The following is a 10943-nucleotide window of genomic DNA, read 5'->3' on the forward strand; positions in this document are numbered from 1 at the left end:
GTCTGAAATGGAGCTAAAGTCAACAAAACAAATTTGTACTTTAAAAGTATTTTTTAATAAATAATAATTCTTTGGACTCTTTCAAAGTATTAGACAATGCCCCTGAGCATTTTCACACTTATGTTACCCTTTTAAAAAAGACACACACACCAAAGCATTTAATTTGCTTATTTCTCAATTTTAAAATAAATAAAAGCACATTTTGACATGATTAAACATTATCTTTATGACCACTACCATTATTCCAGTTTATTTGGCAATTTTAGTTTCATTTTAGCAGCCCTGGGGAAGATGGAAGTCCAGGCTGCAAATTTAAGTCCTGAGTGTCATCATTTCCTGTCAATTTTAAGCACTTTCTTGGGTCACTGAAAATTATCTTTTTTTTTTCAACTTCTTTTAAAATGCATCTGAAGCCAGGATAGGGATTTCGGACATCTCCACACGTTCCCCAGCTTTGGTTTAGTTTATTTTTATGTTTTTTTTATTGTGGTTTTATATATTTTTACATTGGGTTAACTGTGTTTGAGTCAGCCATTGAAATGTATAATGGGAGGTTTAGGTGTGCCCCCACCTCAGTTCAGAGGGTTTCACAATTTTTCTTCCTTTAGTTTTTTTATATTTCGGCCTGGGACAGGACTCAAATTTTGCAGCCTGGACTTCCTTTGATATCCAGGGGTTTGCCTAGGGTCCCAGACATTGTGATTGTTTTTTCCTGTGCTGTAGCATCTTCCCCAGGGCTGCTAAATTGAAACTAATTGCTGCAGCTCTGTCTCTCCCATGATCATAGGTTATCACATCCTTTTCTCTGCACCACAGGAGAGACCTCATCTCCCATAGTTTCTCCACTATCTCTTATCAGCTCTCCCTTCCCTTAGCAGCACAACATGGCAGTAAGAAAATGCTACCCTACCTCCTTAACTCAGTACAACCGTAGGCAGTCAGAAGGACACAAAAAAACCCAAAGGGAATTATTTTAATTGTTTTCTCTGCTTACACTAAAAAAAAGTACACATTTCCTAATGAAGCAACTTAGATATATGGAGATTACTGCATTCAAATGATCAAGATTACATCTTTCATTCCAATGTGCATGGATTCTTTATTAGAACAGATTATGCCCCAATATTCTGTATTATAAAACTCAGTCTGTAATATAAACTTGAACCCAGTTTCTGATCATTTGCCTATTGATATCAGAGGATTATATTCTAGAAAGATGGTAAGTATATGAATTTTCAAATTTTACACAAGATTTCAATCCTAGAGTATTTTGGGAAATTGATAAAACTATGTTATGCAGATAAATAATATGATATCTTAAATGACATAAAGAAGGAACATGTATGACAGAGACCTGTATAATGCAATTCAATATCCAATTAAAGCAAAAGCAGAATATTTTCAAATTTGATCCTCAGAGACTAAGAAGCAAGTAGACAATTATAGGATATGATTAAATGTTTTTTTTATAAGACAAGGTACAAGTTTCATAGAGCTGAAGAATGTTGTCCCTCACTGGCCATCATTTGAATATAGTCAGTTAGGGCTAAATTTATCTGGCATCGTGTGACTGGATAACTTGCTATTTAACTAGATATTTTCAAAAGATATACGGGTAAGTAGTGTTCCTTTCAAAAAAATAAAAACAGTCGCAGGCTTCCTGGCTGAATTCCCATCTTACCCCCACCACAAATATCTCAACCTACCCAGTAGACAAGACCCCCCCAGTCCCTTCAAATATTAACAGATATCAGTGCCACCAGGCCCAGTCCTCAGCCCTCCCTGCTAAATATACAATATTGTGCCTTTCCCCCCAACAAACACTTCCCCTCCCACGTCAACACTCTCCTCAGAAGCCCTCCCACCCATCCTGTACCCGAATCAAAGCCCCCTGTGTTAATGCTGGGATCACAGTGCATTGCGATCCGGCTGCTTCCAGCATTACTCTGATAATAACACTGGAAGTGTACTCTATCAGCATAGATGCATGCTCTGTTTGTAAACCTTAACATGTTTTACTTATCTTTTAGCAGTATAGAAGACGAGATAAAGATTCCAGTCTAAAGAAATCAATGGATTATTCATTTAATTCTCTATATATCTAATGTCTACTTTTTTTATGAAAAATTTGAATTCCCTGCAAGACGTCCCAATTCAAAATAGAAATGCCGAAGTGGCCAATGTTTCACTATTGCTACATCAGAGCTTGATGAGACTCCTCAAATCATTTTCATAATAGTATCATTCATTTAACATCATATTTCTACTGCAATATACAATTCTAAATAAAATATTTGCTTTTAATCAATATGTTTCTTATAAGCATTAAAAACTTGAAAACCTACTTTTTGCATGCTAATATTTTTCAGAAACTGGCAATCAATACCTGATGTTATTTCAGCTGCATATCATGTGCAAAAAAACAACTGGATGAGAAACTGATAGTTCTTAAATCTGCTGATCTTTTCAATAATCAATATTCTGAACTGCAGAAATTTGTTAATAACTTTTGTAATAAGTTGAGACAGTTCAAGTTAAATAAATTAGCATGTGATGAATCTGATTATAAACTGGACAACATACATCCTTAGATGAATAAAAATAAAGAGGAAAACAAAAATGTAAAAATATCTTTTAAATTTTCAACCTCCACTGACTGTTCACCAGAGGATGAGGATTGCAAGACAGAGGGTCATTTTTTAGAATGAAGCAAGAAGAAACACAGAGATTGATGGCATGGTGGCCACAGAGGAACAATACAGATATTGGGAGGGATGCAAATCTCATGAGTTTGGACATGCTCAGCAGCAAGAATAATGAATCGTCAGGATCTTTAGTGATCAATCTATCTGATAGCGTTTTGGAATCTTCTGATTGACTCTATTCTCCAAAGGCTGGTCCTTTGTTCCACCTCTTATGCATAATGCATTTGATTTTAGGTTCAATTTCCATCACTTTATAAGATTAATATGTTTGAGATTCCATCTAGGTGGATTTCACAAGGTTCATTGTATCCAGTCATATACACCTTTAAAGATTTAGAAGTTAACTTTCCACACTACTTGCACGTGTCCATATACATATGTACTGTATATGGGTACACATAAAGTTGCTACAGTATTTTATAACCTGAGCGCAAATGATATGAGCAGGTTATAAAATATGATTACTTGCCAGGTTCTTGTAGCCTGGTTTGGTCTCTGTTGGAAATAGGATGCTGGGCATGATGGATCCCTGGTCTGACCCAGCATGGAAATTTCATATGTTCTTATGTCTGCAAACATGCTCATATATGTAAAATCCACAAGTTGCCCAAGTTCAGTCTTATCTAGATAAGTTCTGGTTTATCCGGCTAAATAGCCAGATAAGTCTGAAAAGAGCTGCTTGTAGGGATGTGCAGAGGGACGCCATACATTGCTGTCAGAATTTGTATTCGTTGGGGGGGGGGGGGGCAGATATGTTGCATTCGGCAAGGGGGCCCCCGAAACGTTGTGTTCATTCTTATTCGTTTCCCAGCTAAAATTGAATTAACTACAACCTCCCACCTTCCTGACCCCCCCAAGACTTACCAAAACTCCCTGGTGGTCCAGCAGGGGGTCCGGGAGCAATCTCCTGCACTCACGCCCTCGGCTGCCAGTATTCAAAATGGCGCCAATAGCCTTTGACCTTACTATGTCACAGGGGCTACTGGTGCCATTGGTCAGCACCGGATGGATGGCGCCGGCCATCCATTGCTCCTACCATGTGACAGGGGCCGACCAATGGCACCGGTAGCCCCTGTGACATAGTAAGGTCAAAGGCTATCGGCGTCATTTTGAATACTGGCAGCTGAGGGTGTGAGTGCAGGAGATGGCTCCTGGATCCCCTGCTGGACCACCAGGGAGTTTTGGTAAGTCTTGGGGGGGTCAGGAGGGTGAGGGGGTTTGTTTAAATTTCTCCTTTAGATGGCCGAATAATTCGGCGAAGATTCATTGTATTCATGGGGAATCGCAATAAGTTTCACTTTCCCATGAATACAACGAATATGGCCCTATATGTGCAAATTACCAATACGTTAGAAACGAATGCACACCCCTAGTTACTTGTCCATCTAAGTAGCACTTTTTGGACTTATCCGGGTATGTAAGATAGCCAAAAAAGTCTAAAAAATAAGCACTACCTAGCCAGATAAGTTTTAAATTGTTACTTTTCTGACTAAGGGGGTTAGGGCCCTAACGCACGTGATAAACCCCTATTGCACATGAAAAGGGCCTTTTCCCGTGTGATAGGATGCAAATAAACTGGAGGGGAGGAGTTGGGGTGGGGAGGGGAGGAGTTGGGATGGGGAGGGGAGGAGTCGGACACGGCACTGCTGTCGGCGATAATGTGAGGGACATTATCATCAGCAGTAGCACGGCGAATAGCACCACCTTTTATGGTGGCGCTATTTGTGCGAAAGGCTGCAGCCGGCCGTGGTGCAGCTGGCAAAATCGCACCACCATGGTGCGAACAGCTGTGGCCTTTCGCAGGCCCACCCCCCTTCACCCCACCCTCTTTTTCGCTGGATTCATCATTCTGCGAAGAATGATGAATCCAGCCCTAACTCAGATAGCTGGATAAGTCTGAAAAGTGCTATATATTTGGATAAATCTGTTAGCCGTGCTCCCAGAAAATGCCTGATCAACAGGTCCTCCTGCCATGATTTTGCCTGCAGCGCATATTGCTACTATATCCGTGCTTTGCCTTGCCTTGTCCTATTCTTGCTCCTTGTCCTGCCCTGCCCAGTTCTGCTCCTGCCTTGCTCCTGCTTTGTCCTGGTCCCTATGAGGAAAGGCTAAAGAGGTTGGGGCTGTTCAGCTTGGAGAAGAGATGGCTGAGGGGAATATGATAGAGGTCTTTAAAATCATGAGAGGTCTAGAATGGGTAGATGTAAATTGGTAATTTACACTTTCGGATAATAGAAGGACTAGGGGGCACTCCATAACGTTAGCAAGTAGCACATTTAAGACTAATCAAAGAAAATTATTTTTCACTCAATGTACAATTAAGCTCTGGAATTTGTTGCCAGAAGATATGGCTAGTGCAGTTAGTGTAGTTGGGTTTAAAACAGGTTAGGATAAGTTCTTGGAGGAGACGTTCATTAACCTCTATTAATCAAGTTGAGTTAGGAAATGGCCTCTGCTACTATCGGCATCAGTAGCATGGGATCTTCTTAGTGTTTGAGTACTTGCCAGGTTCTTGTGGCCTAGTTTGGCCAATGTTGGAAACAGGATGCTGGGCTTTATGGACCCTTGGTCTGACCCAGTATGGCAATTTCTTATGTTCCTTCTTTCTCTGACTGACCTCCTGTGTGCTGAACTCTGCTTATATTCTGATGCCACTTGATCTCTGCCTGCCCTCACCTCTGCTGGTTTCTGATACCTCTGAATTGCCACCTGTCCTCACCTTGGCCTGCCTCCTAACATCGCTTGTCCATTCTCTTCAGCATCATTGCCTAAGTCCTGCTGGCCCCAGAACCCAAGGGCGCAAACTGTGGAGAAAGAGATTGGTAAAGGTAAATTCCATACTTTGCCCCACCTTGAGGGTGTCCGTCAGCTGTAGGTTTGTCTGTGAGGCTGCGTCAATCACACCACAGCCTAAGGACTCACACCCTGTGACCCATGCAATTCACTTTACAATATGATTTTTCTAAAGAAGCATTTTTGGATCTCATTATTCAAACAAAAGATGGTCAGTCTGAGATAGTTTATTATAAGCCTATAGACAGAAACAGTTTATTGAACTTTGATTGTTCTCATCCAGTTCCTTTGAAAAAAGTTTACCATTGTCCCAATTTCTACTTTGTCTTTTAAATAGAAGAACCAATCTATTTTTAGTTCAATATGGTGTTCAGCCTAATTCACAGTTCTGAATTTGTGAAATGCTTTGTTCTTGATTTCATTCATTCATTCTTTATTTATTTATTTATTTAACACTTTTCTACCTTCATGGATAAGACCATATCAGATCGGTTTACATCGAACAGGGTAAACAACTGTAGTGCCAACTAACTTAAATCAACAAAGGTGTGGAAGAGGCAAAGTTACATTCAACAGGGAGTAAGAACTTAAGAGGAGACAACTGTGACTATGCCATTTTTATGTGAGCAACAATGAATTTTTGAATCATGCAATATATTTTTGATCAAACATACAAGTTGAATGATTTTCCCTTATTTATTTATATATATAAACTGACATTGTGATCTCAATTGAGATATCACATTGGTTCACATTCAGGTACTATAGGTATTTCTCTATCCCCAGAGGGCTTATAATCTAAGTTTTTGTACCTGAGGCAATGAAGGGTAAAGTGACTTGGCCAAGGTCACAAGGAGTGACAGTGGGACTCAAAGCTTGGTCTCCTGGTTCATAGGCCACTGCTCTAACCACTAGGCTATCCCTCCTCCCTTATATGACTTATTTTTTTGAAAGGTCAATTGTTGAAATGAATTTAATTGAACTTTTAGGACTTAAAAAATATTTGAGGTATATTTTTTACCTACATTACAGATTTTGAAAAGGTCCATTTTTACTAGATGATACATAGAGTTTTACTTTGAGTAAAAAGACACATTAATTTAGTTTGAAATCCATTCGTTGGTTTACGCATATTTCACTGGGGTTGCAAATGATATGCAGCTGAAATATCAGGCATTGGTTGCTAGTTTCAAGAAATATTAGCATGCAAAGAGTAATTTTTCAAGCTTTTACGAAACATATTGATTAAAAGCAAAGATTTTAGTTAGAATTATATGTTGCAGTAGATACATCATGTTAAATAAATGACACTATTATGAAGATGTTTTTAGGAATCTTATCAAGCTCTGATGCAGCAACAGCAAAGTGTTGGCCATGTTGATGTTTCTATTTTGAATTGTGGCATCTTTCAGTGAATTAAAATTTATCATAGAAGAGTGGACATTAGATATATGGAGAATTAAATGATTTGTCCCTCAATTTCATTAGCTTGAAATCCTTATCAAAACTTCTATGCTATAATAAGTAAAAAATGTTAGAGATGGCCAATGGCACGGATACCCTGTCACATGGTAAGGGCAAAGGGCCATCGGCGCCATTTTTATTAGTGGCAGCCGATGGCCTGAGAGTGGGAGATTGCTCCCCGCGCCCCCACTGGACCACCAGGTAATTTTAAAAGGTTTGGGGGGGTCAGGAGGGTGGGGGAGGCTAAGGGGGTCAGTTTAAAGGGTCGGGTGGGTTTTCTTTTATCGGGCCATCGGCACCATTTTTATTAGTGGCAGCCAAAATGGCGCCGATGGCCCAAGAGCGGGAGATTGTGCCGGGACCCCCCCACTGGACCACCAGGTAATTTAAAACATTTTTGGGGGGTGAGGGAGGGTAAGGGATTCGTTTTAAAGGGTCAGGGTGGGTTTATGGGTTGTTTTGGTGTGCTGGTTTCCCCCCCTCCCCCGATTTATGATTGTATCGCGACTCTAATGATTTTTGACGATTTAAAAAATATCTGATGATTTTTTTAAATCGTCAAAAAACGATTCACATCCCTAAAAAATATTTGTGTTTACAAAAAAGAGCACTATCAGTAAAAATCACATTTAATATGAAGGTTTTAGGACCAATGACTGAGAAGGATCTGCCTCTAGTTTTACACACTGGCAGTTGAGTTCTGAGGTCTTTTCCTACAATTGATTTGCATGATAAAAAAGATTTATTCTTAGAGTTATATATTAAGTAGTTTAGAACACTGTGAGATGTGTGATCTGTTTATTGTTAAAATTTAAATGTGTTGGGGAGGTCCTGGCCAGCAGATGGTTTGAGAATTTTGTGGTGAAGGAGTGAAAATTGGGCCGGGAGGTCCAGGACAGTTTGATTCTTTTTTAAGGTGAGCTTCATACCCAGATATCTGTATAAGTAGGAAGTTATCTGGCTAACTTGGGCCTAGATTCACTAATACCACTGGGCTCTTTGAATCGTGCGGTACAGGGGGGCAGGGGGGGGGCGAAGCGGGGGGCGAGACTGCGAAAGCCGGCAGCGATCGCACCTCTGAGGTGCGATCACTGCCGGCTTTCGCACCCAATAGCTCCATCATAAAAGGTGGTGTTATTGGGCGCGAAATTGGCAGCCAAAAGGGTTCTTACCTTTTTGATGTCCGCAATGTCTTCGTGGCGTCTGCCCCGGTGCCGCCCCAACTCCTCCTGTTCTGGTCTTGGTGCAACCCCCATTTAGTGATCGCATGTGAAAAGGGACTTTTTGCGTGTGAAAAGTCCCTTTTCGCGTGCGATCGCTTTGGAAAATGACCCCTAGCGATCATACGCGAAAAGGAACTTTTTGCGTGCGATCACTAAATGGGGGCAGCGTCAAGACCGGAACAGGAGGAGTCGGGGCGGGGCGGACACCACAAAAACATCATGGACAGTGAAAATGTTAAGAACCGTTTTTGCTGCCTATTTGCGCCCAATAGCACCACCTTTTATGATGGCACCGCAGAGGTGCAATCGCTGCCGACTTTCGCAGGCCCACCCCCCTGTACCGCGCAATTCAAAGAGCCCGGCGGTATTAGTGAATCTAGGCTTTAGCTGGTTATAGTTTAAAATCAGCTAAATTAAGCCTAAATTTATCAATCTGCAGTAAATATTGCATGCAATAGGAAAAGGGACATGTTTTCTGGTAATAGCCTATTTATCACAATGTGCATTACCTTAGCACTTCACATAGTGCATTGACTTTTAACACTTTGTGGTAATACCTACATTTCTCTACTTACTTCACGAAAGAGAAAGAGAGAAAGAGAAAGAGAGAGAGAGAGAATGAGAATCTGCAAAGCCCTTGTAGTAGTTAGCTATTTATGCTACTATAGGAGGCCCACCTAGTAACTCGAGGTGAGGTTTAGGTAATAGTAGTAATAGTGTAGAGGTTAGGGGCCACTTTTACAGGAAGAGTGAGATGTACGAATGAACAGAACAGTACACTCTTGTGAAAATTTGATGTCCTTCGGAGTGAAGAAACTCACATAAGGATGGCATTTGTACAACGTTCTCTCAACCTAGCTTGATGGACTCTCTACCTGGTTAACATCAAGCTAACTTGAGAGAACATTATATGAATCTCATCTTTGTGTGAGTTTCCTCACTCTGAAGGACATCAAATCTTCACAAGAGTGTACTGTTCTGTTCATACATCTTACTCTGCATGTGAAAGTGGCCCCTAACCCCTACACTACTTCTTAAACCTCATCTCGAGTTACTAGGTGGGCCTCCTATAGTAGCATAAATAGCTGATAAATATGGTATTCCCCCCCCCCCCCCCAGAATCTCTCTCTCTCCCTCTCTCTCTCCCTCCCCCTCATCCTTCTCCCACATCTCAGGCCCTTCCCCAGCCTAAAAATGCCCAAAACAGAATTTGGGAGCAAATTGCATTATGAGCATATGACACAGCTTAAAACAATTGAAAAAGGTGTAGTTATTTTTGGCAGTAAAAACTGTGCAATATCGTGCGTTATGGCTTCACAAAGCCAGCCCACCTTTACAGAAATCCCACCCCCGACTCCTCAATCCCTCCCCTTTTAAAAATGTGTTTCGCACCATGCATTATGGTGCTTATTGCATTCGTTAAAGCATTTTTAGCATGCAAAAATGCCTTAACGTGATTTGATAAATCACCCTGTTAACAGGATAACTTAACTCCTCCCAAAACATCGAGTGTGGTGCAGAATTGGAGATTCTGAATTTGGTAATAGTCACCACCGATGCAAGCCTCTCCAGATAGAGAGAAGGGTGTCAAGATCAGTCAGCACAGGGCCAGTAATCAAAAGTGTATGCCTCTTGGTTTATCAGTCAGTTACAAATGAAAGTGGAGTGTTTCGCATTGCTTGCAGGTCTGCCATGGTTATGCAGCTATCCAGTATGGATCTCATCAGACAATGCAATGATGGTGACCTACATCAACCATCAAGGTGGAACCAAGAATCAGGGGGTGGCTCAAGAGGCTGGGAAGTTGATTCTCTGGGCATAGCAGGACTTGGAGTGGCTGGCAGCATCTCATATCACCAGGGTGGACAATGTTCAGGCAGATTTTCTCAGTCGGAGAAAGTTAGACCCCTGGGAATGGGAGTTGTCAGAGGTAGTGACATATTTCATTCACGGAAGATGGGGGTGTCCCATATGAACTTAATGGTGACCAAAGAGAATACAAAGGTATCACGATTTTATAGCCACTGAAGAGAACATGGTGTGGAAGGAATCAATGCTCTAGTTCTGCTGTGGACTCTAAGGATTCTTGTTTATGTCTTCCCTCCATGGCTTCTGATGGACAAGGGATTATGGTGGATACAGAAACATCCAAGCAACATGATCCTGGTAGCTCCAGAGTGGCCATGTCATCCATGGTTCCCAGATCTGATCAAATGGCCAAAGATGGGCCGCTAAGTTTCGAACATCGATCTACTCTTCTCCACCAGGACCCAATATTTTTGTGTCAGGTGGCTCACTTCTGTTTCATGGTTTTGCTTCTGAGAGTAGATAACTAAGAAATAGTGGATATTATGAAACAGTTATTTCCACCTTATTGCAGGCTAGGCAACCTTCTACATCCTTGGCGTATGTGCAAATTTGGAGGGTCTTCGAGTCCTGGTCTGCTGTTGACAGAGTGCAGCCACAGCCTGTTCAAGCTATGGTGTGACATATTTTGGCTTTCTACAGGAAGGTTATGGTCAAGGGACTGATCTCTAACTCTCTGAGAGTCCAGGTACTGACACTGGGTTTTCTCTGAGGTATCCTCTGTACGCACATCCAGATATTATATAGTTCCTTCAGAGAGCTAAGGATGTGCGTCCTCAAGGGCAGAACATTTGTCTGTCTTGGAATCTGAATCTAATCCTTAGAAGATTGTATGAGGCTCAGTTTGAACCACTAAGAGGGCTACATGTAAGGACGTGACTCTTAAAGGGGC

Source organism: Rhinatrema bivittatum, chromosome 5 (assembly GCF_901001135.1).
Source record: "Rhinatrema bivittatum chromosome 5, aRhiBiv1.1, whole genome shotgun sequence".
Taxonomy (NCBI): domain Eukaryota; kingdom Metazoa; phylum Chordata; class Amphibia; order Gymnophiona; family Rhinatrematidae; genus Rhinatrema; species Rhinatrema bivittatum.